Below are 25557 nucleotides of genomic sequence, written 5' to 3'. Positions count from 1 at the left end.
AGAACCCCAGTCCACATCCCATTCCCACACACCCGCAAGGGACTCTGCTCTGGGACATCGCGCCCCGACCTCCCAGCTCCCTCCTCTGCATTCTGTCAATGGCTTGGTCTCCACCGTGGCCTGTCTGGCCATTAGTGATTCATAAAATGGCAAAGCTTTACTGCTTCATCTGACTTGTTCCTGCAGGTTCCTGGTCAGGAGAAGAGCCACAGAATCCCAGATCTGGACAACCAGGGAGTTTGGTTATAACTGTGTTCTAATTAGATCACTGTCTCCAGCCCAAAAGTCCTTCTGAGTCTTTTTTCACCTAAAAATCATGGACCCCTAAAAGCAAACACAATGATAAAGAAAAACTGCATTTCTTTTTTTTTTTTAAAGATTTTATTTATTTATTTGACAGAGATCACAAGTAGGCAGAGAGGCAGGCAGAGAGAGAGGGAAGCAGGCTCCCCGCAGAGCAGAGAGCCCGATGTGGGGCTCGATCCCAGGATCCTGAGATCATGACCTGAGCCGAAGGCAGAGGCTTAACCCACTGAGCCACCCAGGCGCCCCAGAAAAACTGCATTTCTTTCCTGTAATGAGGACTGTTTCGGAGGGAGGAAAGAAAGAAATTGTAGGACATCTGTATCTTTAATAAGAACCTTCAAGTGGTTCAATAAATACGGCAAGTACACACAACTTATTTCAATATTCTGACAACTCAGGGCAAACAAAGAGAATCAGGATGGAACAAAGTGAGAGGAACAGGAGAGGAAGCTAAATGCCCCTCCCCCGCCTCACCATTTCCAGACCTCCCGAGGGGTCCAGCCTTGCAAAGGCAGCCCCTTCCCAGGAGCCCTTCTTGGATGACACCATCTTGGTGGGCTCTCCTTAGAGCCAGGACGCATTGCCTGGTAAGGGAAGCCAGAGCACCAACCACCATGGCATTCCCAGTGCTGAGCAATTTCACTCTCTGACCTAATGGCCTGTCTGCCCTGGGCCACAGTGCCACAAGCAGCTTACCCAATGGGGCATAATGGGCTCCAGCTCACGGTCCCAAACCCCTGGCCAAGGGGGGCATCTATGCACTACACACAGAGATCCCTTCCTGCCCACCTGATGGCATCACCTCTTCCACTCTGCAGAGATGCAAGCATGCTTCTTGGGGGCCCTTGGCAGCACGTGCAGACGTTCCTTACCAGCAGCATCTGACGGAAACGGTGCTGTCACCGTCAGCAAAACAGCACTTTAGGGGGCCAGGAACCACAGGCAGGGCACCTCAGCGTCTTTGGGACATGCTCAACACTGTGACTAACAACAGGGCTCAGGGAAGGACTCAAAAGCCAAATGAGTGAATGCATGAACTCAAACGTCAAGTCACTATGTTAGTTAAATGATTTTTAAAATAAGTTTCTTTTGACCAATCACTGGGTCATGTTTGCTAACATATCTAGTGATTTATAAATTCTGTCTGTCACATTTTTCTCAGTTCATGGCATTTAAATAGCCTTGTCTAGGCCATTATTACCTTTTTAATTGTGTATATTTTCTCTGATTATAAAAATGCATTCCCACTATTTAAAAAGGGCTATAATTATACAGAAAAGAGAATAAAACACCATAAATTATATGTTTTTATATATGGAGTGAAAGTCTCCTATAATCCTACCCCTGTATATTTTGGGATATATGCCTCCAGAATAGATTGACTTCATATATACATTTAAACTAAGTAGTGTGAATGACAGTTTCTGCACCTCATTACATTAGGGAAACTTTCTCAGAAATTGCTTGATTTCAGAGCAGGTCTTTCCAGTTAGAAGCCTCAATCCCTTTGTGTTTCTTCACCCCGCTCCCAGATTTGAACTATTTGACTGACTTGAAACATCCTCTGTGGCAGCTAGTGGAGACACACATTTTTTATTATCGGTGACTAGAGCACATAAACCCCTAATGGTTCACAAAATGAAGGCAACATGAAATACCCAGACAACCTCTACCTCTGGAACATTCTGGTACTATCCTACCCTTCTTTGAACCTTAGGATATTTGACCCCCTCAAAAGACCCTGAACACTGAGCTGGCCCAAAACTAGCCAAGAATGACCTGCAACTCCAGGCAGCTTCGACCTTAGCTTAAAGGGAAACTGGTCACACTTTCCAAAGTCCGGAGGGAACAACCTGCCAGGAGACCACAGGCCTTGGGAATCCACTCTGGGCCAGGAAAGGAGCATCCAGCCTTCTTGGTTCTGTGAACCTTTCCCACCCCAGCATCACAGGCCAGGTCCAAGGCAGAGGTGGTCTGAAGGGTTGCGGGGCGGGGGGTGTGCAGGGAAGCTGAGTGCCAGAACTCAGCTACCTCAAGGTTCTTCCCTGAGGTCTCCACTTTCCTCTGGTAGTTGCCCCACACTACCCAATTCTCTGACCAGCATCTCTTCAGACATCAGCCTTCCTCCTCGTCTTCCAAGGATAGTCGGGCTCTAAGTCCACCAACTATAGGGAAAAATCACCAGCCCTCAGTTGGCAGTTTGCCTCCCGCTCTAGAAATCCAGCTTCCCAATTATAAGACAGGCCCAAACGGTGGCCAGGACTGGATGAGAATGGTCTTTAAGGCATTTGTCAAAACCCATGCAAATAACATCAATGTCTCGATCCTAATTTACTCCCTATTTGACATTCCCATTATCATTAGTGCATCTCTTCTGTAGGGACTGAACTTATGGGACAAAACATAGGGATCCATGTTCCCTTGGACACAGTAGGGGAGTCAATAAAACCAGCTGGTAAATATTCTGGAATATAATTTATAAAGTTAACCAACAATCATTATGGCCCCTTTGGGATCTCTAAGTCCCTTCCAAGCTCTTTGTAATTTTCTATGTTGCATAGCTATTAAAAGAAAACATGGTTTCCTAAATTCCATCTTTAACTATTTGTGGCCAATGGAAGAAGAAAGTTGGAAGGAAAGGAATGACTTAAATAGAGAACTTGGACATCACTGCTGTAGGACTGTAATAAAGGGGAAAGGTGGGATGTGGGGATCAGCAATATTGGGCTCAGATTTATTTCCCTGAATGGGTTCCAAGTTGTGTTGGTCAATTTTCTGTGTCGACTTGACTAGGCTAAGGGATGCCCAGACAGCTGGTAAAACACTATTTTTAACTGTGCCAGGAGGTGGTTCTCAAAAAGATTAGCATTTGAATTGGTAGAGGAGTAAAGAAGATCACCCCAGCAATGCTGATGGACAGCACCTAATCCTCAGAGAGCCTAAATACAGCAAAAGGTGGAAGAAGGATAAATTTGCTATCTTTCTGCTTGAGCTAGGACATCCAAGTTCTCCTCCCCTTGGATGTTCATGCTCCTGGTACCTGGGTCTTCCTTAGACCATGATTTACACCATCAGCTCCCCTGGTTCCCTGCCCTTTGGACTCAAGCTGAATTATACCACTGGTTTTCCTGGTTCTCCAGCTTGCTGACCATACATGTTGGGACTTCTGAGCCTCCAAAAACTTCATGAGGCAATTCCTATAACAAATCTTTAATATATACAGTTGACTCTTGAGCAAAACAAGTTTGAACTGCGCCGGTCCACTTATATGTACATTTTTTACAGTACAGTAACTGTATTTTCTTTTCCTTAGGATTTTAACAGTTTCTTTATCCTACTTCAGTGTAAAAATACGGTACATGATACATACACAAAATTTGTGTGAATCAATGCTTTGTTATCTCTAAGGCTTTTGTCAGCAGCAGGCGATTAAAGTTTTGGAGGAATCACAGTGGACTTTCAACAGGTTTTAACCTGTGTTGTTCAAGAGTCAACTGCAAATCTTATTGATTCCATTTCATGGGAAAACCCTAATACAGCATATCTCATTTTATTGTATTTCAGGTTGAGCTTCACAGATACTGCATTTTTTAAAAAGATTTTATTTATTTATTTGAGAGAGACAGTGAGAGAGAGCATGAGAGGGGAGAAGGTCAGAGGGAGAAGCAGACTCCCCGTGGAGCTGGGAGCCTGATATGGGACTCGATCCCAAGACTCCAGGATCATGACCTGAGCCAAAGGCAGTCGCTTAACCAACTGAGCCACCCAGGCACCCCAGATACTGCATTTTTACAAACTGATGGTTTGTGGCCACCCCTCATTGAACATGTCTATCTGAGCCATTTTTCCAACAGCATAGGCTCACTTTGTGTCTCTGGGTCATGTTTTGGTAATTCTTGCAATATTCTGAACTTTTTCATTATTATTATGTTTGTTATGGCAATCAGTCATTTTTTGTTTTGGGGTGCTATAAACCACACCCATATAAAACGGCAAACTTAATCGATGGCTGCTGTGTGTGTTCCGACTGCTCCACCAACCAGCAGTTTCCTGTTTTCTCTTACCCCCCCCCCACCCCCCTGGGCCTCCCTATTCCCCAAGACTCAGTATTGAAATTAGAACAGTTAACCTTGCAATGGTCTTTAAGTATTCAAGTAAAAGGAAGAGTCTCATATCTCTCTCTTTAAATTAAAAGCTAAAATGATTCAGCTTAGCAAGAAGGCTTGTCAAAAGCCAAGATCAGCTGAAAGCTAGGCCTCTTGTGCCGAACAGTTAGCCAAGTTGTGAATGCAAGAGAAAAGTTCTTGGGGGAAAAAAAAAGTGCCACTCCAGTGAACATACATATGATAAGAAAGCAAAACAGCCTTCTTGTTGATATGAAGTTTTGGTGGTCTGGATTGAACCAGCCCCAACATTCCCTTAAGCCAAAACCTAATCCAGGGCAAGGTCCTAACACTCTTCAATTCCAGGAAGACTGAGATGGGTGAGGAAGGTGCAGGGGAAAAGTCTGAAGCCCGTAGAGGGTGGTTCGTGAGGTTTAAGGAAGGCAGCCTTCTCCTTAACACGACCGTGCAAGGTGAAGCAGCAGGTGATGTCAAAGCGATGGAAAACTATCTAGAAGATCGAGCTACCATCATTCATGATGCCGGCCATACTGAACAACAGATTTGCAGTATAGACAAAGTAGCCTTCTACTGGATGAAAATGCCATCGAGGACTTCCACAGCCAGACAGAGGTCAGTGCTTGGTTCCAAAGCTTCAAAAGACAGGCCAGCTCTTACTAGGAGCTAATGCAGCAGGTGGCTTTAAGTTGAAGCCAGTGTTCACTGACCATCCCGAACATCCTAGGACCCTGACAAATTCTGCTACATCTACTCTGCCTGGGCTGTTAAATGGAACAACAAAGCCTAGATGACGGCACATGTGTTTGCAACATGGTTGACTGAATATTTTAAGCCCATTGTTGAGACCTACTGCTTAGGTGGGAAAAAAAAAAAAAAAGTCCTCTAAAATAATATTGTCATTGAGAATTCACCTCACCACCCAAGAGTTCTGATGAAGGTATTCAATGAGATTAACATTTTCATCTCTCCTAACAGTACCCATTCTTCAATCCACAGACCAAGGAGTCATTTCAACTTTTAAGTCTTATTTTAAAAAGACATTTTGGGAGGCCATGGGTGGCACAGTCATTTGAGTGTCTGACTCTTGGTTTCAACTTGGGTCATGATCTCAGGATCATGGGATCAGCACCATGTTGGGCTCTACGCTCAGCAAGGAATCTGCTTGGGATTCTCTCCGTCTCCTCTGCCCCTCCAACTGACTCACATGCACTCACTCTCTCAAATAAATAAATAAATAAATCCTTGAAAAAAATTAGAAATACATTTTGTAAGGTTTATCGCTGTCTTGGATAATGGTCCTTCTGATGGATCTGGGCAAAGTAAATGAAAGCCATCTGGAAAGGATTCACCATTCTAGATCCCATTAAGAATATTTATGATGGGAAGAGGTCCAAATATCACTATCACCATGAATTTGGAAAAAGCTAATTCCAGCCCTCATGAAGGACTTTGAGGTTTTCAAGATTTCAGTGGAGGAATTCACTGCAGATGTGGTGGAATGAGCAAAAGAACTAGAAGGTCAGTGGAGCCTGAAGATGGGACTGAATTGGCACCATCTCCTGATAAAAGTTGAATGGATGAGGAGTTGCTCCTTACGGATGAGCAAAGAAAGTGGTTTCTTAAGATGGCTTCTGATCCTGGTGACGATGCCATGAAGATTATTGAAAGGACAACAAATGGGTCTGAATATTACACAAAGCCAGTCGGTGAAGCAGTGGCAGGGTTCAAGAGGACTGACTCTAATTTTGAAAGAAGTTCTACTGTAGGTAAAATGCTGTCGAATAGCATCACATTCTACAGAGAAATCACTCATGAAAGGAAGATTCATTCAATGCTTCGAACATCACTGTTGCCTTATTTTTCTGAAATTGCCAAGCCACTCCAGCCTTCAGCAACCACCACCCTCCATCCCTCGGCAGCCATCAACATGGCTCAAGACCTTCCTTAGTGGAAAATCCCAATTCACTGAAAGTTCAGATGATGGTTAACATTTCTCAGCAACAAAGTATTTTTAATTAAAGTATGTACTTTTAAAAAACATATAACCCTACTGAACACTTAATAGATACAGCACAGCTTTCATGTGCACTGGGAAACCAAAAAATTAATTCGACTCACTTTATTGCGATATTCCCTTTAGTGAGGTGGTCTGGAAATGAACCCACCATCTTTCTGAGGTAGCCTGCACATAAATATTGCTGATTCTTAATGATGCTTCTCAAAAAATGTAGAGTCAAGAGCTTTCTTTACCAAGCTATTCTCAGAGCCACGGATACATTCCTGTGGAATGGAAATTCAGCACAGGGTGGTTAGACACCACTGGCCCAGGGGACTTGAGGGGTTAGCAGCACTCCCTGACAACGATGAAGGGCCAAGCATCTCCCAGTGGGTTTCACTCTTTCACTGAGTCGACGCTTATCTCACTTTAGGAAGTTCTTCATCTCGTATAGAATAGTAATGCACTCTGAAAATGTCTGGACATGATGTGGCGGGGAAATCCCCTAGACTAGAAGTTTAGGCAATCACAGCCCCAGCCCTGATTTAAGTCTCCAACTTCCACGAGTTGACAGATCACCCAGGGAACATGTGAAAATGGGGTTTCTGATTCAGCAGGTGGGACCTGAGATTCTGCATTTCCCACAAGCTCCCCAAAGAAGCCAGTGCTGCTGGTCCAAAGACCGTAATTTTGAGTAGCCAGGATCAGAGGATCGTTTCATTCCACTGGCCTTGGGTCATACCTTCAAACAAAGGAAGCTCAGAATTGGCTTTGTTCACCACCAAGGACTCTCCTGTTGTAAAATCCTAGTAGATGCAAATCCAAGCAGACGCAAAGCATTTACAATAACCACATGTGCCTAGCAGAGTGAAGAGCCTGGTTCAAATTCTAGCTCCTTCTTGCCCACACTATGTTCATAGCAGTATTCTTTCTGCACAACAGCTAAAAAGTAGACACAACCCAAGTGTTCATCATGTGATCAATGGGTAAATGAAACGTGGCATATACATTCAATAGAATAGTCTCAACAAAAAAGGGAGGTATCAGTACGTGTCACAACATGAAGTTCAAAAACATTATCCTCGGTGAAAGAAGCCAGTCACAAAAGACCAAATGTTCTATGATTCTATTTTATGAATTGCCCAGAATAGGCAAATGTGTAAAGACAGGAAGGAGTTTGCTGGTTACCTGGCTGTGGAGGGGGAAACAGAGGAGGAGTGACTGCTAATGGGTATGGGGTTTCCTTTTGGGGTGATGGAAATGCTCTGGGATCAGACACGGTGATGACTACACAACTCTGGGTAAACCACAGTCTGCTATTCACTTTTAAAAGGATAGATTTTATGGTATGTACCTTCCGTAAAGCTGTTTTTAAAAGTTCTAGCCCCTTCACTTGCTAAATACGTGACCTTAGACAAGTTAGATGGGTTTTTTTTCTCATCCATAAAACAGGAATGATGTAAGGGTAACTTACAAGGAATTGCTGTGAAGCTAGCGGCCATTCTATTAACACTGGCGACCTGAACTGGCCCTCACAATGCCTTCAACAGCATGAGCCAAAAATACTACCCGATATTAATTCGTGCTTCAAAGTGCATAGAAGTTGCATCTCAGGTGCAGATCATGTAGGGCAAATAATTTATATATTAGAGATTATGGCAAGACGGGACCATAGAGAAATGGGATTTGCATTTACCATTCTTTATATTTGGTTAGACTTAAAACGCCTTTTTTCAAGCACATCATTACCTGAATTGACAATTTTTTTAAAGATTTATTTATCTTAGAGATAAAGAGAGCTTGCCTGCAAGCAGGCAGGGAAGGGGGGCCAGGAAGAGGGAGGGACAGAGAGAGAACCTCAAAGCAGACTCCTCACTGAGTGCCGAGACAGACCCAGGGCTCCATCTCAATGACCAAGCCCAGAAGAGTCAGATGCTTAACGGACTATGCCACGAAGGCACCCCCTTAGCTTGACAATTTTTATCCTCTTAGCCAGTATTCACTGGGACACTGGAAACCCTGGTGCTAGAACCTATGCTAGTCATTATTCCTATCATTTAGTTCAGGTCCATCTTGCTGGGGCAGAAGCAGACTTGCAGTCTGAAAGCTCTGTCCCTAAAACAAAGAACCTTTCCGTGTGCTGCAGAGAAAATGTCCCCTCTGCTGTGGACAGACACACCAGCAGCTATGGGAGCAGCAGGAAACCAACTACCTTTCAGCAGAGTCATTTTCCCATGGGGAGGTTCTCTTTTACTGTCTTTGCCCTGGTGATTCTAATTTCCTACAGCAAAACCTCAAGAACAACTTTCAAAGTCAGCAATCTGGACCAAAGGAATCTTTACTTGGAGAAGTGCTCAATACGCCATTGTTTGGCTCCTAACCACAAGGACTACTCTTTGTTCTGAACAAGACCAGTGGCTCAGAAGGAGCCCGGGGCCGCTCGTGCAGAGCAGCTGTTGACGACCACTTGCCATAGACACAATGTGGGACCCAGCAAAGTGGAAGGAGTGGTTTCCAGCCATAACAACCTTGCAGCCCTTGGGAAGAAGATGCTACTACGGGGCACCCTGGGAAAGCAGACAGTGCAGCAGGAAGCCAGGCAGTGGGGCTCAGGGAACGAGCACCAGGGAGCAGGGCCCTGGCAGGGGACGGAGCTCACCGGGAGGCCGGGAGGATTACACCTGTTCCTGACACCTGCGGCGGCTCCCACACACCACACACTTGGGTTCCTCACCTCCTGGGACCAGGCAGAGGACCACAGGAGGCATCTGCACCTGCTCAAAGCCACGCCCTCTACCCTTATTATATAAGGGTATATTATATTATATAAGGAAAAGCATGAACACGATGAACTCTGGGACACTGTAACAGCTGAGTCGCAAGGAATACACCTGAGTGTTGAAAGCCAGGACTGAAAGCCCTCAGGTCTCTGGTCAGAGAGGTAAGGTGGGCCTCCCACACTGGGTGCCATGGCCTCTCCCTAGGAAGGGGTGATCCGTCGAGGGGGGAAGCTGCTAGTTACTCACCATTCACTAAGTCTCTACCACCTGACAGGTCTTTATCTGTTTCTCCCTCCCCAACCCTGTGACCTTGGCCTTTTTATCCCTTATTGCTGGTGAGAACGTCAATGACCAAGAGACTTCAACACTCTCCTCCCTGTACATAGCTAAGCAGGAACCTGGCTAAACTCTAGAAGCAGGTCACTTACCTCATTTTGTCCCCAAGGACTGTATAATGTCACTGAATAGATCCAGTGTCTGTGAAGTTCACCGAGTACTATCCCAGTTAAAAATCTCGTATAAACTTGAAATATATTAATGATACGTCATTACAGAACCTACAGGTTTTAGAGAGCGTGGGACATGAGAAAGTCCTCTTAGGAAGTGCACACTCCACCTCCCCCTCCCCAATTTCCATCCCAAATCCCTGTCTCCTGCCCTCTCCACAAAGCCCCCTCATCCTCCAGACAGGTGTCACAGACATGAATGATCAGACCTTTTGCCATTTCTGAGCTCATGGAGCTCCTTCCCATTATGCCTGAGAAAACGGACACCAAAGAGACCATGTGACATGTGTTCCTATCACTACTATTCTCTGAGCATTTACTACATGCCAGGCACCTGCTAAGCAAGGAGGAGACAAGGGTGGGCCAGAAAAGAAGGGGCATTCCCTCCATCCATATGGGAGGCTCCAGTCGTTAAAAGAGGATGCTAACTGCTGCCCCAAGTTCATACATTCTTTGGGGGCTCTGCCTGTGACCTTCATCAGGGTCCCCAGGGACAAAGCGACACACACAAAGCCCTCTCCCACCAAGCCCTCTCCCACCGTCTGGAACTCCCGCCAGCTCTCCACGATGGAATTTCCTCATAACCCATTTCCCCAACTTTAAGGTCAGCCTCCTGACAAAGAACAGGAGCTCATCTTCCAAAGCCATCTTCCCACACATACGCATTCCACAATCACACAGATCCAGGACGCAGGAGGAAACAGGCATGAACATGGCTTATGGAGACAATACTGCTTTTTGTGGCTCAGCCCTGGAGCTTCCCCCACAGACCCACTGCCACCCCCTAATGCCCCAACACGTTCCCGCGGGGCCTGAAGCCCGCAGCTCCAGAACTCACCAACGCCCTTCAAACCTGCTCAGAGCACCAGCCGGTTTCCCAGTAGGATCCCAGCGAGGGCGACAATGAGGCCTTACAGCCCCTTGTGAAGCCTGCCGTCCTGACCAGGTATTTTCGTGTGCCATCAGCCGCTTGTTGGTCATGGGACAGCTGAGCAGGAAGCTTTGATTTCCGGGATCTTCAGCAGCACTTCACAGCCCTGCTCCCGAAGGACAAGGTGGCTGCTAGCTGAGGGGAGCACGGCCAGCTTGCAGCCTGTGGCCGCGAGGGAGGGACAGAAGCTCCGCCGTGGCCGCCAGCCTCCCCATCACAGCACCGGGCCCGACAATTGCCCACGCGGCCATGCATGTGACTGAGGCCGTGAGCGAGGCCCAGGGACTGGAGTGTGGCTTGCATGGGCCCGTCCTCTGCACCCAAATGCACAGAAGCCAAGCACAGAAGAAATGTCTCCTTAAGTTTCCAGAGGAAGAAGTCAGCAATAACCACCCAGCCCCCAGAGACTCAGCACTCAAGAACAGTGGGGAGCTGGCTCCGCCCCTCAGGCTAGGCTGGGGGACATGGGCACGTGCAAAACAGAAAATACAGCCCAGTTCTCAGGAAGGGTCCCGGGGTCACCATTCTACAAGGAGAGACACCCTCCCCCCTGCCATGCTAGGAGGGGCAAGCCCAAACTCCCCACCCAGGGCAGCCTGAAGCCCCAAGTTACTGTTTCCCTCCCAGGGCTCGCCACAGTCTGAGCCAGCATCGCCATGTGTTGTTAGCTAGCTACCGTCCCTCCCCAAGCTCCAGAAAGGCACGGACCTCATCTCTTGTATTTCCCACTGAATCCCCAGGGAGAAAGCCTGCAGCTGCTGTGCAGAGGTCATGCAGGTGTATCTGTGGGGTTATGAATGGCTGTACCCTTGCTGGCTCCCGCCTGGAGGTGCCCTGCTCCTGCAGGAGCTCCCCACGGCTGAGTCTGGCTGGCGTAGGGGAGGTGGGGAGGAGCCCTGCGGGATGACCTGGAAGAGGCAGGGTTGGGCTAAGCTCTGCCCGCCACCTTGGAGGGAACACACATCTGAGCCACAGATCTCCCCCTTCAGTTACTGGGCAGGCAAGTAGGTAAAGCTGGAAGATCACTAAAATCCTCCTGGTTCTGACATTCAGGGACTGCTCGTTTATGGTCTCGCCCTTCCTTTGCACTAGCTTGCACCATAGGGCACACCCGGGAAGGGCTCTGGAGCAGCCCCTTTGCCCACAGTGCAAGGGAGGGGGGGAGGGGGCTTGTTGGACGCACGCTCACACAGCCATCTCCAAGTCCCAGCTCTGTGTGCAATCCCTATCTTATCACCCTGTTCTTTCCCCACCACCTCCGCCTTCCCTGTCCCCAAGTGACATCCCTGACCATCTGGGCCCTTATCGCTGTGTCTGGCTGGCTATTCTTAGTACCCCACTTTCCCTAGCGGCCCTGTCCTCCTGGCTCCCACCCTGCTCCATTACCCAGACAGACAAAGGCGGAGGGAGTACCAGGCACTGCTTCAGCACTGCAGAGTCTTTAAGGTGAAAGGGACATCAGAGGCCACCCAGTCAGACGGGGGCCCGCAGAGGACAAAAATGGCTGCTATGGGGTCAGTGCTAGAAAGCCAGTGTTGGCTGGCTCTCACTTTGTCATTCGCCCCACACCCAGCAGCTCACACAGGAACACCTGTCTCCATGACAGTGTAGGGAGGCTGGGGACCGTGAGAGACCCTGGGGGCCACACTAACCATCCAACTCAGGACAAACCCACCCTCCGCCTGCAGACAGGCACATCTTTGCGGGTTTCTGGGCAATGGAATGTATTTTAGCAACTCTCTCCATTTCTGCTGGGTCTGCAGTATGGGAACCCGTGCCACAGATGACCCCTGAGGTTATCTCCCCACCTGCACAAAGCATGAGCGGACCCAAGTCTTAGCAGGTTAAACATTATATAGGGTAAAGCAAGTCTTGGAGGGCAGAGACAACACAAAAGCCAGCACTGAGTGCTTCTAGAACGCTGGATGGTATGACAAGCACTTTACATGTAATCTTAACTGATCCCCCCATAGCCCCATGAGTAGGTATGTTTCTGATTTTGATAAAATAACAAACTGAGGATAATAAGGTCCCATGGTCATTCCCAGCTATGAGCAGAGGAGCTGGGATTTGAATTCAAGTAGGGAGAGCCCAGCACCTTTGCTCTCCCTCACTCCTTCCTGGCGTCACTGTGGGGGTCAGCCTGGACCACCTCCTGCATCTGCCCTGGCTGCGAGTGGCTGCAGGTGGAGAGCTTCGTGGGGCAGCCACACGAGGATGGTACCACCTCTTCGCCTGCAAGATGCCTCCCTCTCTCTTCCTTCTCTCAGAAACACATGGTACCCAGGAAAGGGCATTTCCACTTTACATGTTGAAAGTATCCTGCACGGGCGCCTGGGTGGCTCAGTGGGTTAAACCTCTGCCTTCGGCTCGGGTCGTGATCCCAGGGTCCTGGAATCGAGCCCCACATCGAGCTCTCTGCTCATCAGAGCCTGCTTCCCCCTCTTTCTCTGCCTGTCTCTCTGCCTACTTGTGATCTCTGTCAAATAAATAAATAAAATCTTAAAAAAAAAAAAAAAAAGAGAGAGAGAGAAAGAGAAAGTTTCCAGCACACCAGGACTTTCTCACCACCCCAGGAGAATCTTCTGTGGTGGGCTGGAAGCCTGTCAACATTACTACAGAGTCAGCAGAGGCACCAAACAAAAACAAGGAGGACATTCTGTCTCCCAAGACAAAGGTGATGGTGGGAAGCACACGGGGGAGGTTGGGACACGCAGCTCCTGTCTTCTGAGGCGCCTCCCAGAAGGCACGGTCTCCACTTTATTTAAGGAGCTGGAATTGAGGCTCGGCAGGAGAGGATGGGGTCTGGGAAGACCCAGCCAGAAATCCATACCCAGGGACAAGCTCTCCTTCAAGCTGGACAGCAAATTCCCCCATTTACAGTGACCTCTGTCCTTGCGGACAGCCTGAGAGCCTCCTCCTCCCCAGGAAAACATGGACCAGAGGACCCGACCCAGAGGGATGGCAGCACTCCGCGGCAGAGCCAACAAATTTTTATTCCTTCACCATGTCGGCATTACGTGAGCTTTGTGGGGATGTGGAGATGGGGAGGAGGCAGGGACAACAGGTGTACGAGAGGGTGAAAGACCCAGAATGTCTACGAGAAACTGACAAGTATTATCTACTTCAAGGACTTGCTCTCATTTTATGGTCTAGAATTGAGGTCAAAAAACATCTCAGTCTGAGCAGGCGAAAGATACCTATGCATGGAGAAAAGGGAGGAAAACCTAAGTTTAATGTGATTCAGGAGGATTTAGATTATAGAAGGAAAAAAAAAAAACACGGCTCTTTCCCACTATGCTTGTGGCAGGTACTGTGTAATCGAACCCACCAGGCTAGGCGCCACCTCCGCATCACTCTTAACCCAGCATTCTGGCAATCTAGTATCAATAAGTATGTGCTACCCCCTGAAATGAAAACTTATCTGGGATCCTTGATTGAAATCAACATGTGGATCATCAATCCCTAAGAGATGTTTGAGCCTAGAAGCATTAGGAGCACAGCAGCCAAGCCTTCTCCCATTACAACCCTGGACGACAGACAGCATCATGGGCAGAGCAACAAACCAGAAGGACCTCCACCAGGGCTGGAGGGCAGGAGCTGCAGGGCCTGCCACCCACCCCAGGGCTCTGCAGAAGCTACTGGTCACTCTAGCTCCCTTCTGGACCCACGGTTACAGATGTGCCTGTCCACAAAGGTCACTGCCTTCTGATGGTCTTGTCTATTTTGTGTCTGAAATTGTCACGTCCCCTTTCCAAGTTTGTTTTATTTTAGAAGTTTTAAACACTGTAGTTTAAAACATGTACACAGGTACATGCACTTGGATATGAGAGAGACACTCACAGAAAGACACTGGAGGGCAGCTCTGCATGGATGTTCAGGGCCTGCGGCTCCCTCCCACTGAAGGGAGGAGAGAGAGAATGAGAAGATGGGAAGGGATGAACAGAGGAGCCCAGATATGGGTCTTTGTTCCTGCTTCCACTGAAGCCAAACCACCACCACCTAGTCCATGGGGCCTCCCTCTCCCTCTCTGCCTCATCCTGTGTGCCTACGCCCCCCGCCCCCCCAGCGGATCCAGCCACATCTCCCTCCCTGACACTGAGTCTCTGGCACACGCATGCTTTCTCCGCTTGCACTGGGATCCTTCCTACTTCTGCAAGTTATCACACTGGCCGTCTGCAAAGGAAAAGAAATGCAATGTCTCTTAGCTGTGAGTGGATGGAATTTTTATCTTCTTGACCCAAGTTTCCCCGACTGGGCCTGACTCACTCCGCAGGAGCCAATCTGTCCCTGGCCTCCGGCTGCTAGGTGCTGGGGCCCAGGCCGCATTGTCACACAGCACAGGGCAGGCTGGGCTTGGGGGGTGGGGGGGCCACGGGTCGGCCTTGTTGCATGCCTCCAGGGGCAGGAAGCATGCTGCTACCATTCAGAGCCTTTCCTGGAAGAATTTTAAGAGCAGCAAGATGTCCTCAGGAACCATTCGAACGTTATTAATGAAAGGAATGTGCATTGCTCTGTAACAGACTTGTCCGTTTCTAATCCTTTCCCCAGATACCTTTTATCAGACAGGCACGCAGTTCATTTCTTCGACACGTCAATATGGACGCAATCATCTGAAAACTCAAGTAGAGTGGCATGTTTCCCAAAAGAATTATCAACCTGGCCACAGATACGGTCCAAGTTGAAGGCCAGCTATGGAAAACAGAAGGCTTTTCTGACTAACTACAGATGAAAGCCGGTCGCTTTCTCCTATTTAATCTCATCGCAAAAACCACTGGCCATGTCATTAAGTGAGAACATTTCCATCCATATGCGGCCTTCTTTTTAGCTTAACCTCTTTTCTGAATTTCAGGTCTTGAGTATCTCATCAGTAAACAGGGACCCATATAAGAAAAAAATAATTACTGTTTTCAAGACAATGGTTACATTATTAATCTTCATCTATGAAACACTTGAAAGAAATTACTGGATTTTAATTTCCCCAACTTCTAATATCTCCTTGGTCTAAAACCACAAGAAAGTACTAAGAACTTTCACATTTTCCACAGATGAACCAGCACTTGGGCTAAATGCCCATCACGGCCTTACAAGCTATTCACCTCTCACCGTGCCGAGATCATGGAAACCCAAAACCACCACCCTGACTAATTTGGATTTTCCTGAGAATGTTTAACTCTGGAGATAAAAACTAGTTCATCTCTGGCAATAAGAATCCCCACTAACTAAAGTGCCCATCTTAAATATCCAGAAATCATGTCCATCAGAGTTGTAGTGGATTAGTATGCATGGAAGGATAGATCACTATTGGTCGCTATCTGTATTTATACTACTGGGAATCTTCCAGGGTCGGTAAATAATAATCTGAAGGAATCAAATAAAAAATTATCTGGGCGTCTAATACAAAGATCGGAGAACTGAAAGAAAGTAGCTAGAGGGAAAAACCTACTTGCTTGTACCCAGAGAGCTCCGTCAAAGCCCCTGGGAGGTCTATCTCCTTTTCCTACCATATCTGGCCACCGAGCAATCCTACTGAGGACATGGGCTCGGACATAAGAACCGTTGGGGCAGCCTAGCACTTTCTACTGGGGTACTTTAATGAAAACGGGTTTGTATAAAATCATCTAAACTTCACCACAACCAATTTTACTTCTGTGTATCCTTCTACAGTGAAGCCTACGTTCTTAGATCTGAAAGAGACCATCGAGATCTTTGAGTCCAACTCATTTTATTAAAAAAGTAAAGTTCAAGCTTAGAAGGGATTGGCTCAGGCTCCCCGTAATTTGTGACGGATCCATGACTAAGGCAGAGGGCTTCCAATTCCTAGGGCAACTCTTTCCACCACATTACCCTTTCCCTGCTGGAACCCTGCTTTTTCTTACACAACAGACAGGCAGAACCCCAAGTCTGCAAGGCAAACTACCTAACATTCCAAGAACTTACTGGTAAGTCAGCTCCTTCAAATTTAAAAGAGATTTCCCTACGAAAGCAACATTGCCAGGCCAGCCCACAAAAGTGAACTGAGAAGCAGACGTGGGTAATCCTTGAGCCCTCTGCAATTCCTGACGTCCTCCAAAACCTCTAAGCCTGGTACCAGTGCCGGGCAAGCACGGAACCATGAACCAACTCGCTGTCAACCTAGGAGGGCAAAGTGGGTCAATACAAAGGCTTTGGAATGAGACCAGCCTAGATTCAAAATCAGGTTCGCTCAAGCTTAGCAGATAGTAAGAGACCTTGTTCTGTCTGTAGGAATCTCATGGAAAAAGAGGAGGGTGGGATGAAGAAATCCTTTCCCTATTCCTGCAGATGCCCAATGTATCAGTGGGTTCAAAGTCAAAACAGTCCTTCTCCCTTCAGGAGCAAGGGGATAGAGAGAATGGGGGAAAGATGCCATCCCATAGGGGAAAGAGGGAAGCCTTGCTCCAGAACAATGGATGGTGGCAATGGAAAAGGACATGGGCAGCCAACCTCAGTGTCCAGAACAGCAGCAGAGGGTCACAAGAGGACTTCCAAAAAGGGACCATGGAAGCCCTGCTCTCCATCACTCTGCAGGGACACCCTAGCCACTAGCTAGTCCATGGCTCCCCCACCCCCATCCTGTGCTCCTCCCCCCTTCTAATAACTCTTATCTGCTATCATGGGAGGGGTCGCCACCAACACTCCAGATCCCAGGGGGTGGGGAGCTTCCCTTTCCCTGATCAGGAGGGGCAGGGGTGCAACAGCGGCAAGTGGGGAACTGAACACACATTTCACAGGTGCCCCCTTATTCCCCTCCCATGACCACCCTCCGGCACAGGTCTTAATGTCCTTACATGATCCCTAAGATGCTAAGGCCCACAGAGATTTAGTGACTTGCTCAAGGTTCCAGGGTGAGCAAGAGGGGAAGCGGGACTCAGATCCACAACTGTGTGGCCACATGGCAAAGCCAGCGATCAGCCAGCACTCTCGACACCCGTTCCCATAAACCACTACACACAAAAGCTATTTGCTGCTGAAGCCCACTGTCCATGCTGTGTGCCGCACAGGTATCTGGGACCGCTCGGGAAATAACTCCCAGCGGTGGTTCATGGGGACAATGAGCTCCGGGATGGCATCTAGCACAGTGATTAGTGTCTCACATCTGCATTGTCATTGTGGCTTCCAACACCCCTGCTCAAAAGTAACACTGGATTATAGTCCAATATCCACAAGGCTGTACTGACACAAATGGAAAACCACATACAGGGGACGAACAGACAAGTAAGAAGAGAACTCCCTCACCCCCTTGAGTTTGGGCTGTATCTGGTGAGTAACTTCCTTCTGAAGGGCTCATATATGGAAAGGGGAGACAGAATAACTTTATAGTGGAGAAGCTGGACACACACCACCTCAGCCAAGTGATCAAGGACACGTGCAGATACAATAATGCAGTTCAGAAACGGGTCAAGTTCAACAGAGACTGATTTTTTTTTTTTAAAGGCTGGAAATAACTAAAATTTATTTGAATATGAAGATTTTAAAAAACGAGAACGATTCATGAAATTTAGTTTGGCCAAGTTATCCAGATGGTGCAACTGAGCCATTTTTAGTTTTCCTGATGACGGGGCTGGGGGGATGATTTTCCACCAAGCAATAAATGAGCGTGTCCGTTAAGAGGCTGAGACTGTCCCACCTCCCCTCGCTGCAGCACAAGGTCAATGAGCCCACAGAGGCAGGCAAAGCCCTTCAGCAGAGGGGAGCACGATGAACAGAGACATTTCCACCCTCAAATTCTCATTTTCAGTCTTCTCTGCAGTGACCCCTGATGTGCAGACATAGCATCACACAGGTGACAAGGGAAAGTGAGCCGTCGTAAGCCACCTGCTACTCAAAAATATTTCTTGAAAACTGTTTATTCTCTTTTATGTCACTTCTTGCAGAATTATCAAGGGGCAAGAGAATGAGACAGCCACCCTAAAAGACAACCAGAAAGGACCCCCAGGCAACCCTCCTCCCCCACCAATGCCCAACCTAACTAGTAAGTCTTCCTTTCTGTCCTTCCTTATTTCACCAGAGTCAGTCCCATGAGTTTTCTGGGAACCTCTAAATACCCCCAGGGAGAATTTTATCAGTTGATCATTCACACCTGCAAATGATTGGTTTGCATCTCTCAGTAGGCACTCCTTGCTCTAGGTACCTGGGAAGGGATGGATCTAAGGAGGTGAAGGGAGTCTGTGCTGCTCTTATTTCTTCCTCTTCCTCTAATTGTTCATGGGTTCTCAACTGTTCTCCTCCTCCTTGTGGACTCCAAGATTTACCCCTCCCTCAGTAAGACCAGGACTTTCTATGTTTCCCAAATGTTAAGAATAAGTAGCACACAGACCGTGAGGCTATAATTTGTCTTAGATCTTTGCTTATTACATGGCATAGGATTAAGCAGAAACAAAATTCTTTACAATCGCCAAGCTGTGATGTCTTGAGCTAAGTTAACTGTACTAAGCCCTGAAGATATGTCAGAGAAATCAAGAAAGAGCAGGAACTGACTCAGAGAACAAACACTCAGAGCAGACACCTGGCTCCCTCTCCACCTGCGGCAACAAGACCTGCGGTTTTCCTCGTTCTCATCCTATCAGGCAAGACTGTCAAACTCTATGCAGTCAGTTTCAGCTCTACCAATTCTACCGATCGAGGCAAATTACAGAAGCTATTCTTTTTTCCTTTTGAACACTCTGCCTCTGAATACTCTGCTGGATTCGGATGACCTGGATTCAGAATTTGAAGGTTAAGCCAAAATCCTCGCAAAAACCAGATGTTCTGTAGAGAAGCTTGTGCTTACCATGGAGCTTCCTACACATCTGAAGATGCTCGGCCCAGTGGATAAGCCACCAATACTAGTGGCTGTAACTTTCACCAGGAGGTCTGTCTGAGGACCCATCACAGCAAGACCCTAGCCCAACTGAGTGACTTGCACATAGCTCAGGACACGGCATTCATTATACAAAAAACAAGAACAATAACAAAAACAAAAACCCAAAAGCACAAGTCAACATCAAATTAACCCTCAATGGCATTTTTAAAAATCCATACTGAAATCTCTTGAACAGATATCAAAACACAACAAAACACTCTCAAGCTTTTTCTTCCCCTGTCTCTCTTATCCAATCATGTGCATCCTCGCAGTTATTCCCTTAAAATCTCTCTCTTGTCCTTCAGGCTCACTTCCCACTTCCCCACACACCAGGCCCAAGGTCATGCTCTGAGCAGCCTCACCCTTATCTTCCTGATACTTCTCTTCACTGTTCCACAAAAGCAAACATACAAGTCCTAAATAGGGAAATACACAGTCCCCCAGGAACACTGAGGACCTCAGGGAGCACTTTGAAAACTGTAGGCTAGATGATTTCAACAGCCCTATGCTCCTCCTCCACCCTTCCCTAGTATCAAAGAGCACACCTTTGTCTTTAGAAGAAATGACTGTGTCTTTTCAAAATACTTTCTAATGCCTTACAATCAACTGCCTTCTCTGTCTCAAGAAGCATCTCCAACCTATGAATCAGGAGCTGCTGGAGCTCTGAATTCTCGAGCTTACAGCCCAGCTCTCTGAGCAACCTCTTGCCTTTGTCAGAGAATTCCTCTTTCCGATCACTGTCAGAAGTGGATTCATCATAGAACATCAGAGGTTGTACAAAGACGGAAAATCCCGCATAGCGGAAGGCTTTGAGACCCACAGTTAATTATAATTTTACCTGGGGCCCAGGCATTGGACTCACCTGTCTCTGTTCACTGCTCCGGACAAAAGGAGTTCAACAGGAACAGAAGCCCCATTAACTCCATGGGGGAGGCCTAAAAAACATCGGAAAAGTACAGGCCCTCAGGGATGGGGGTCCAAATGCCAGTGCACGCGGACTTGGCAGTATTTACATGCAGAGTTTCTGCACTGGGGTCAGGACCCAGGAGACACTCGGGTCTGGCAAGTGTCTCCAGCCGGGGCAGGGAGCAGAGCACAGAACCAAACCACAGATGCCAAGAAAGGAATGTGCCACTCTCCTGAAGCCTGCAGCCCAACCTGGGTCTACCTTTGCCCCCAAACAGTAGCTACAGCCAGAATCAAAGCGTGCGTGGCAATCACTCCAACACATGCTGACTCATCTCAGAGCTTGAGCAAGGTAGGCCCCACAGCACACTTTATATATTTTAATAAATTAGTTGGGTCTTTCCCATATCAAATACATTTACCTGTGAAGCTTAGACAGCTTTTTGGAAATGGACACTTAAAACAATATTGACAGGACACGTCTAAATGGAAAACAAGTCTCTCTTAATAAAATTGTATTGAAAGGTTTTTGCCCCAAAGGGCTCTTCCTAGTGTCTGTGCTGATAAACTAGTACACTGGGTGGGCTCCACACCAGAAGCAGGGGGAGACGGGACTGCAGGGACCCTGCAGAATGGAAGGTTCTGGAATCGTCTCTGCAAGGCCTCAACTAGAAAACTGAGAGGGAACGGAAGTGCCTTCCAGCTACACATGGCAGCTTGAACACAGGCAGTCTGGCTTTTGAAATATTCCTAACACACCGACTCTGCTGGCATTTCCTCTCTAGTTTCCTTTGTTCTGGTGGCTTTATGCCTTTGTTCCATCAAAAGCAAACCTCCGTTTGGTGGGTCTGAGGGATAAAGCGCTCAACGGGCACGTGTTCAGACTTCGCAGGCCAGGGGAAGCTCCCTAAGCAGGAGCATGAAGGAGCAAGTCAGTTCATGACGCAGAAAGCGGGAACACAGGACAGAGCTGAAAACAGGACTGGCTGCAAGTTTTAAAGGAGGCGTCGGATACTAGGATACGCTTTCCTGTACCAAAGGGCCAGGAAGCCAACCGTGCCCCATTGTAAGACTGAAAAGCCAATGGCGGCCTGTGGCGCCACTCTCTGGCGAGAGATTAGAGGGATAGGCACCAGGAAAAATGTCAAGAAAAAAACTGAAGAGGTAGAATGTCTGATGTGTTCATACAGATTGAGGAGGTTTTTTGTTTTTTGTTTTTTTTAAAGCTCTGTCAGAATTCAGGGATAAATTCACAACAGACACACAGAGAAGCAAGCAGGATGTCCAATGTCATGACATCTCCTGGCCCCCTGCTCCAGCCCTTTCCGGGCCCCATAAACACCCCACTTCAAGGTTGTGGGCAGTTAGCATTGGTATGGACACCCATGTCCCCTCTGAAATACAGGTTCCATGAAACAAAAAACCAGGTATGAAGCCTCTTCGAGAGGCCTCTCATGGGGAAGACAAGGGGAGCGCACGCACACTCCCAACCACAGTGGGGCACAGAAGCCGCAGGATTTGATTGGGGGCACAGGACTCTCTAGAAGATCCAGCTTCTCCTTTCCCACTGGCTGTATGTCCTCCAGGCTGACTCTCCTCAGAGGCCCTCTTCCAGTTCTTACCTGACCACCTTACTTTGGCGGGAGATTGAATCACCATGTAAATTAAACCCTCTCCCTAAGCAAAGGTGTTTTTAGACCCAAAACTGCACTAAGCTGAACCCTGGATCCTGATGTCTCCACAGCATCTGACCTAAGACAAAAAGCTAACAGAAAATGAGCGTGTGGTCAGGCCAACACCAGGCTAGAATTAAACCTGACCACAAAGACCTCTGGCAAAAGTATTTAGTCTGTATTTCTAATTTTTTGAGGGGCCTCCATGCAGTTTTCTTTTAGCAGCGAATACCGTTTTACCAAGCAATCCTACTTCTGAGTATGTATCTAAAAGAATTAAAATCAGAATCTCAAAGAGATATCTGCACTCCCGTATTCATTGGTGCATGATTCACAAGAGCGAAGATGTGGAAACCAAAGTGTCTATAACCAATGAATGGGTCAAAAAAAAACATGGTATAGACCTCCAGTGACATTCAGTCTTTTAAAAAAAGAAAGAAAGAAAGAAATCCTTCAATATGTAACAAGGAAGAGTATGGAAAATATTATGCCCAGTGAAATAAGCCAGTCACTGAAAAACAAATATTGCACAATTCCACGTATACGAAGTATCTAAAATAGTCAAACTCATAGAAGTGAAGGAAAGAATAGCAGCTCCCAGGGGCTTGGTGGAGGGGGACACAGGGAGCTGCTAACCGAAGGGCATGAAGTTGCGGTTACACAAGATGTGTTCCTTTTAGAGATTTGCTGTACATTGTGGTGCTTATAGTTAATACTGTATTATTCTCTTAAAAATATATACTCTTAAAAATTACCAGGCTTGACCTCATTAAAAATGCTCTTACTGCCATAAAAAAAATTAATCTCTAGAACCTCAAGATTCAGAGATAGCGACCTCTGGCTCCCTTCGTGACTTCTCAGATTCTCTGGGCTTCTTTTCTCGACTCCCACGGACAGCAAATGGTGACTAATTCCAAGCCAGACAGGCCTGCTTTGCAGGCAAACTTCATTAATTCTCTGAGGAAAAGTACTCTTAGACCCTACAGCTCTGGAAAGACAGCACAAGCACCAAGAAGTCTCCCCCCAGAGCCTTCATGGTTCAAGTCCCAGAGTTCCCCGCAATTGCAGCACAAAAAAATTCCAAGAGACACCCTCATAATCCTAACTCCTGAGGACAGTGAGCTGCACCCAGTTTGCGATGGTGGCCAGTCACTCCAGAGGGTGAATGGGACCGTAGTCCCCCCTGCACCAACCCCCGCCCCCAGGCCTGCCTCAAAAGAACTTGCAAGCAAATGAGGAGGTGGATTCTGGTGGATTCTGGCAAAACAGATGCTTCCAGGGGCACATCTGGGAGAAGGAACCACAGGCAGGAGAGAGAGGAGGAGGGAGAGCAGAGTGGTGTGAGGCAGAAAGAGCAGACACAAGACCCCAGCTGGGCTGAGCAATTGTGGGGGCACCCAGTCAAGTTCATTCCGCACACGGGACATCTGACAAGCAGGTAAGACATGCCAATGGCACAGCACAGTCAGCCTGGATAACTGTAAGAAAGGTGCCTTTCCTTCCTCCCCTCCCCCTCCCGCCAGCACAAGGAACCTGCACAGCGCCCTGCGGAAGGCCTGACTCCCATCAGGAAGCTTTCCTGCATACTGCTGTGCAGAACCCAGGACTCTGGGAGGAGGAGAGCAGAAGGGGGAAGGCACAAGTCTGAGGAAGTACCCGGTTGTCTAGTCGGATCTACTTCCTGCTGCACTGGGGATCAGGGGGGACCGGGCGGGGAGGGTGAGATGGGCAACGTGGCAGTTCCCAGGTGGGGAAGGGGCTAGTTTTTTTGGCTTTTCCATCATAGGCAGCTTTGAGTTCTGACGGGCAGGGAGAGGAGAAAAAGGGAGATTTGTTACCACTTTGAAGAAAGCAAAGATCCCAGGACTCTTCCAAAGTGACTTTTGGCAGAGAGAGCCTTTCTTTACCATGGTACCGCTCCAAGACAGGACAGGCTGAGTGCTGGCTTCCTAGGGCGGAACACAGCACCCTATTTAACTCAGATCTGTGGCCTTGGCTGCGTGGGCTTTACCGTCCAGTATCAACTAGTTCTCTTTCCTGCACCCATCACGTTTCAACTGGTGACGCCCCCATAAGGATAGGGCCGCGCAGTAGGTTAATTTGGGACATCAGGACAGGGTGATCTTTTGTTTTTCAATTGCTTTGGGTTTTTGCTTCTTTCCTGGGATCAAGACATGAAAGTAGTTTGCTAAGAAAATTCATCAGGCAAATGTGGGTCCATTTAGGTTATACAAAGAGCCCAAACTGAAGGACAGTTGCAGTCGGAGCAAGTAAATGGACCAAACACATTATCAACTCTTCTTCTTTAAGACCCCAGGGAAGGGAAGCCAGGTTCAACCCCTCTAGTTTTACTGCTCATTCAACAGTTATTTCAGATGCCTGAATTTGAAGTTTTTTGAAATAAAACCATGTCAACTATTCTCTAATACAATGAATTTTTTTTAAAGGTTTTATTTATTTATTTGACAGACTGAGATCACAAGTAGGCAGAGAGGCAGCAGAGAGAGAGAGAGGTGGAAGCAGGCTCCCTGCCGAGCAGGACCCTGGGATCATGACCCAAGCCGAAGGCAGAGTCTTTAACCCACTGAGCCACCAGGTGCCCCTGAATTTTCTTTTGAGAAAAACACTAATGAATGCTGTTTGTCCAAAGCCCCCCCCATTTTAACCACCCCACTGCAGAACACCACAGATGATCTCACCTCAGACCCCTGAGGCACCCTGCCTCCCCCACCCAAGGGAACCCCACTTCTCTCATTAGCTCTGCTTCTAGATTCCTCATTGCTCATTACGAGTGGGACTTTCTTCCCTTTAACAAATTCTAATAAAACCATGACTCCAAAAGTCCCCCCAAATATCATATATTTGTTTTCATGATTATCATATAAAAAATCTTTAGTGTTTTTCTACCCACCATGGGCCCCCATTCAGTAAGGAACCAATAATGAAACTGTACTTGAAAAACATTTTTCCCTAAATAATTCTTATTTTAAAATAGATGTCTCAAGAAAAGCTTACTGGACTAATTATTATGCATATCAGAACAGGAGGAAAGAAGTGTCATTTTTAAAATCCCAAGAATTCTAGCCAAGCATAAAATATTGGAAGTTTTTTAGGCTTTACGTTTTGCTGCTATTTTAGAATGCATGTCATTATCTCCTGCAGTGAAAGTCTGGGGAACAAGCTGGGGAAGAAAGGAAGTAAAGCAACGGAAACAGCTAATGCAGTGATTCAAGCTCTGCGGTAAGATGGACTTGGGCTCCAGTCCTGCTTTCTGGTTCTACAATAGTGGGCAGATGCCTGAAGCACTCACAATCTCTCCCCCCTACCCAGAACATCAGGATAACAAGGCCATTCACAGCATGGAGGGGATATGGACGTGTAAAGAAAATATAGTACCAAAACCATTTCAGGCTGTATAATCAAAATTATGTGCCTTCCCTACATGTTTGATCTTAACATAATAAAAACTTAG

The 25557-nt window shown here is 47.3% G+C and overlaps 1 protein-coding gene across 6 annotated transcripts in view; it reads right to left on the bottom strand.

The window, feature by feature from the left end:
- The window catches only part of FHOD3 (formin homology 2 domain containing 3), a 459983-nt gene that overhangs the window by 287001 nt on the left and 147425 nt on the right, over nucleotides 1–25557 (bottom strand). The gene's annotated exons all lie outside the window — the stretch shown is intronic.

This window comes from Meles meles, chromosome 12 (genome assembly GCF_922984935.1).
Source record: "Meles meles chromosome 12, mMelMel3.1 paternal haplotype, whole genome shotgun sequence".
Taxonomy (NCBI): domain Eukaryota; kingdom Metazoa; phylum Chordata; class Mammalia; order Carnivora; family Mustelidae; genus Meles; species Meles meles.
This window is presented reverse-complemented; position numbering and strand designations above follow the sequence as displayed.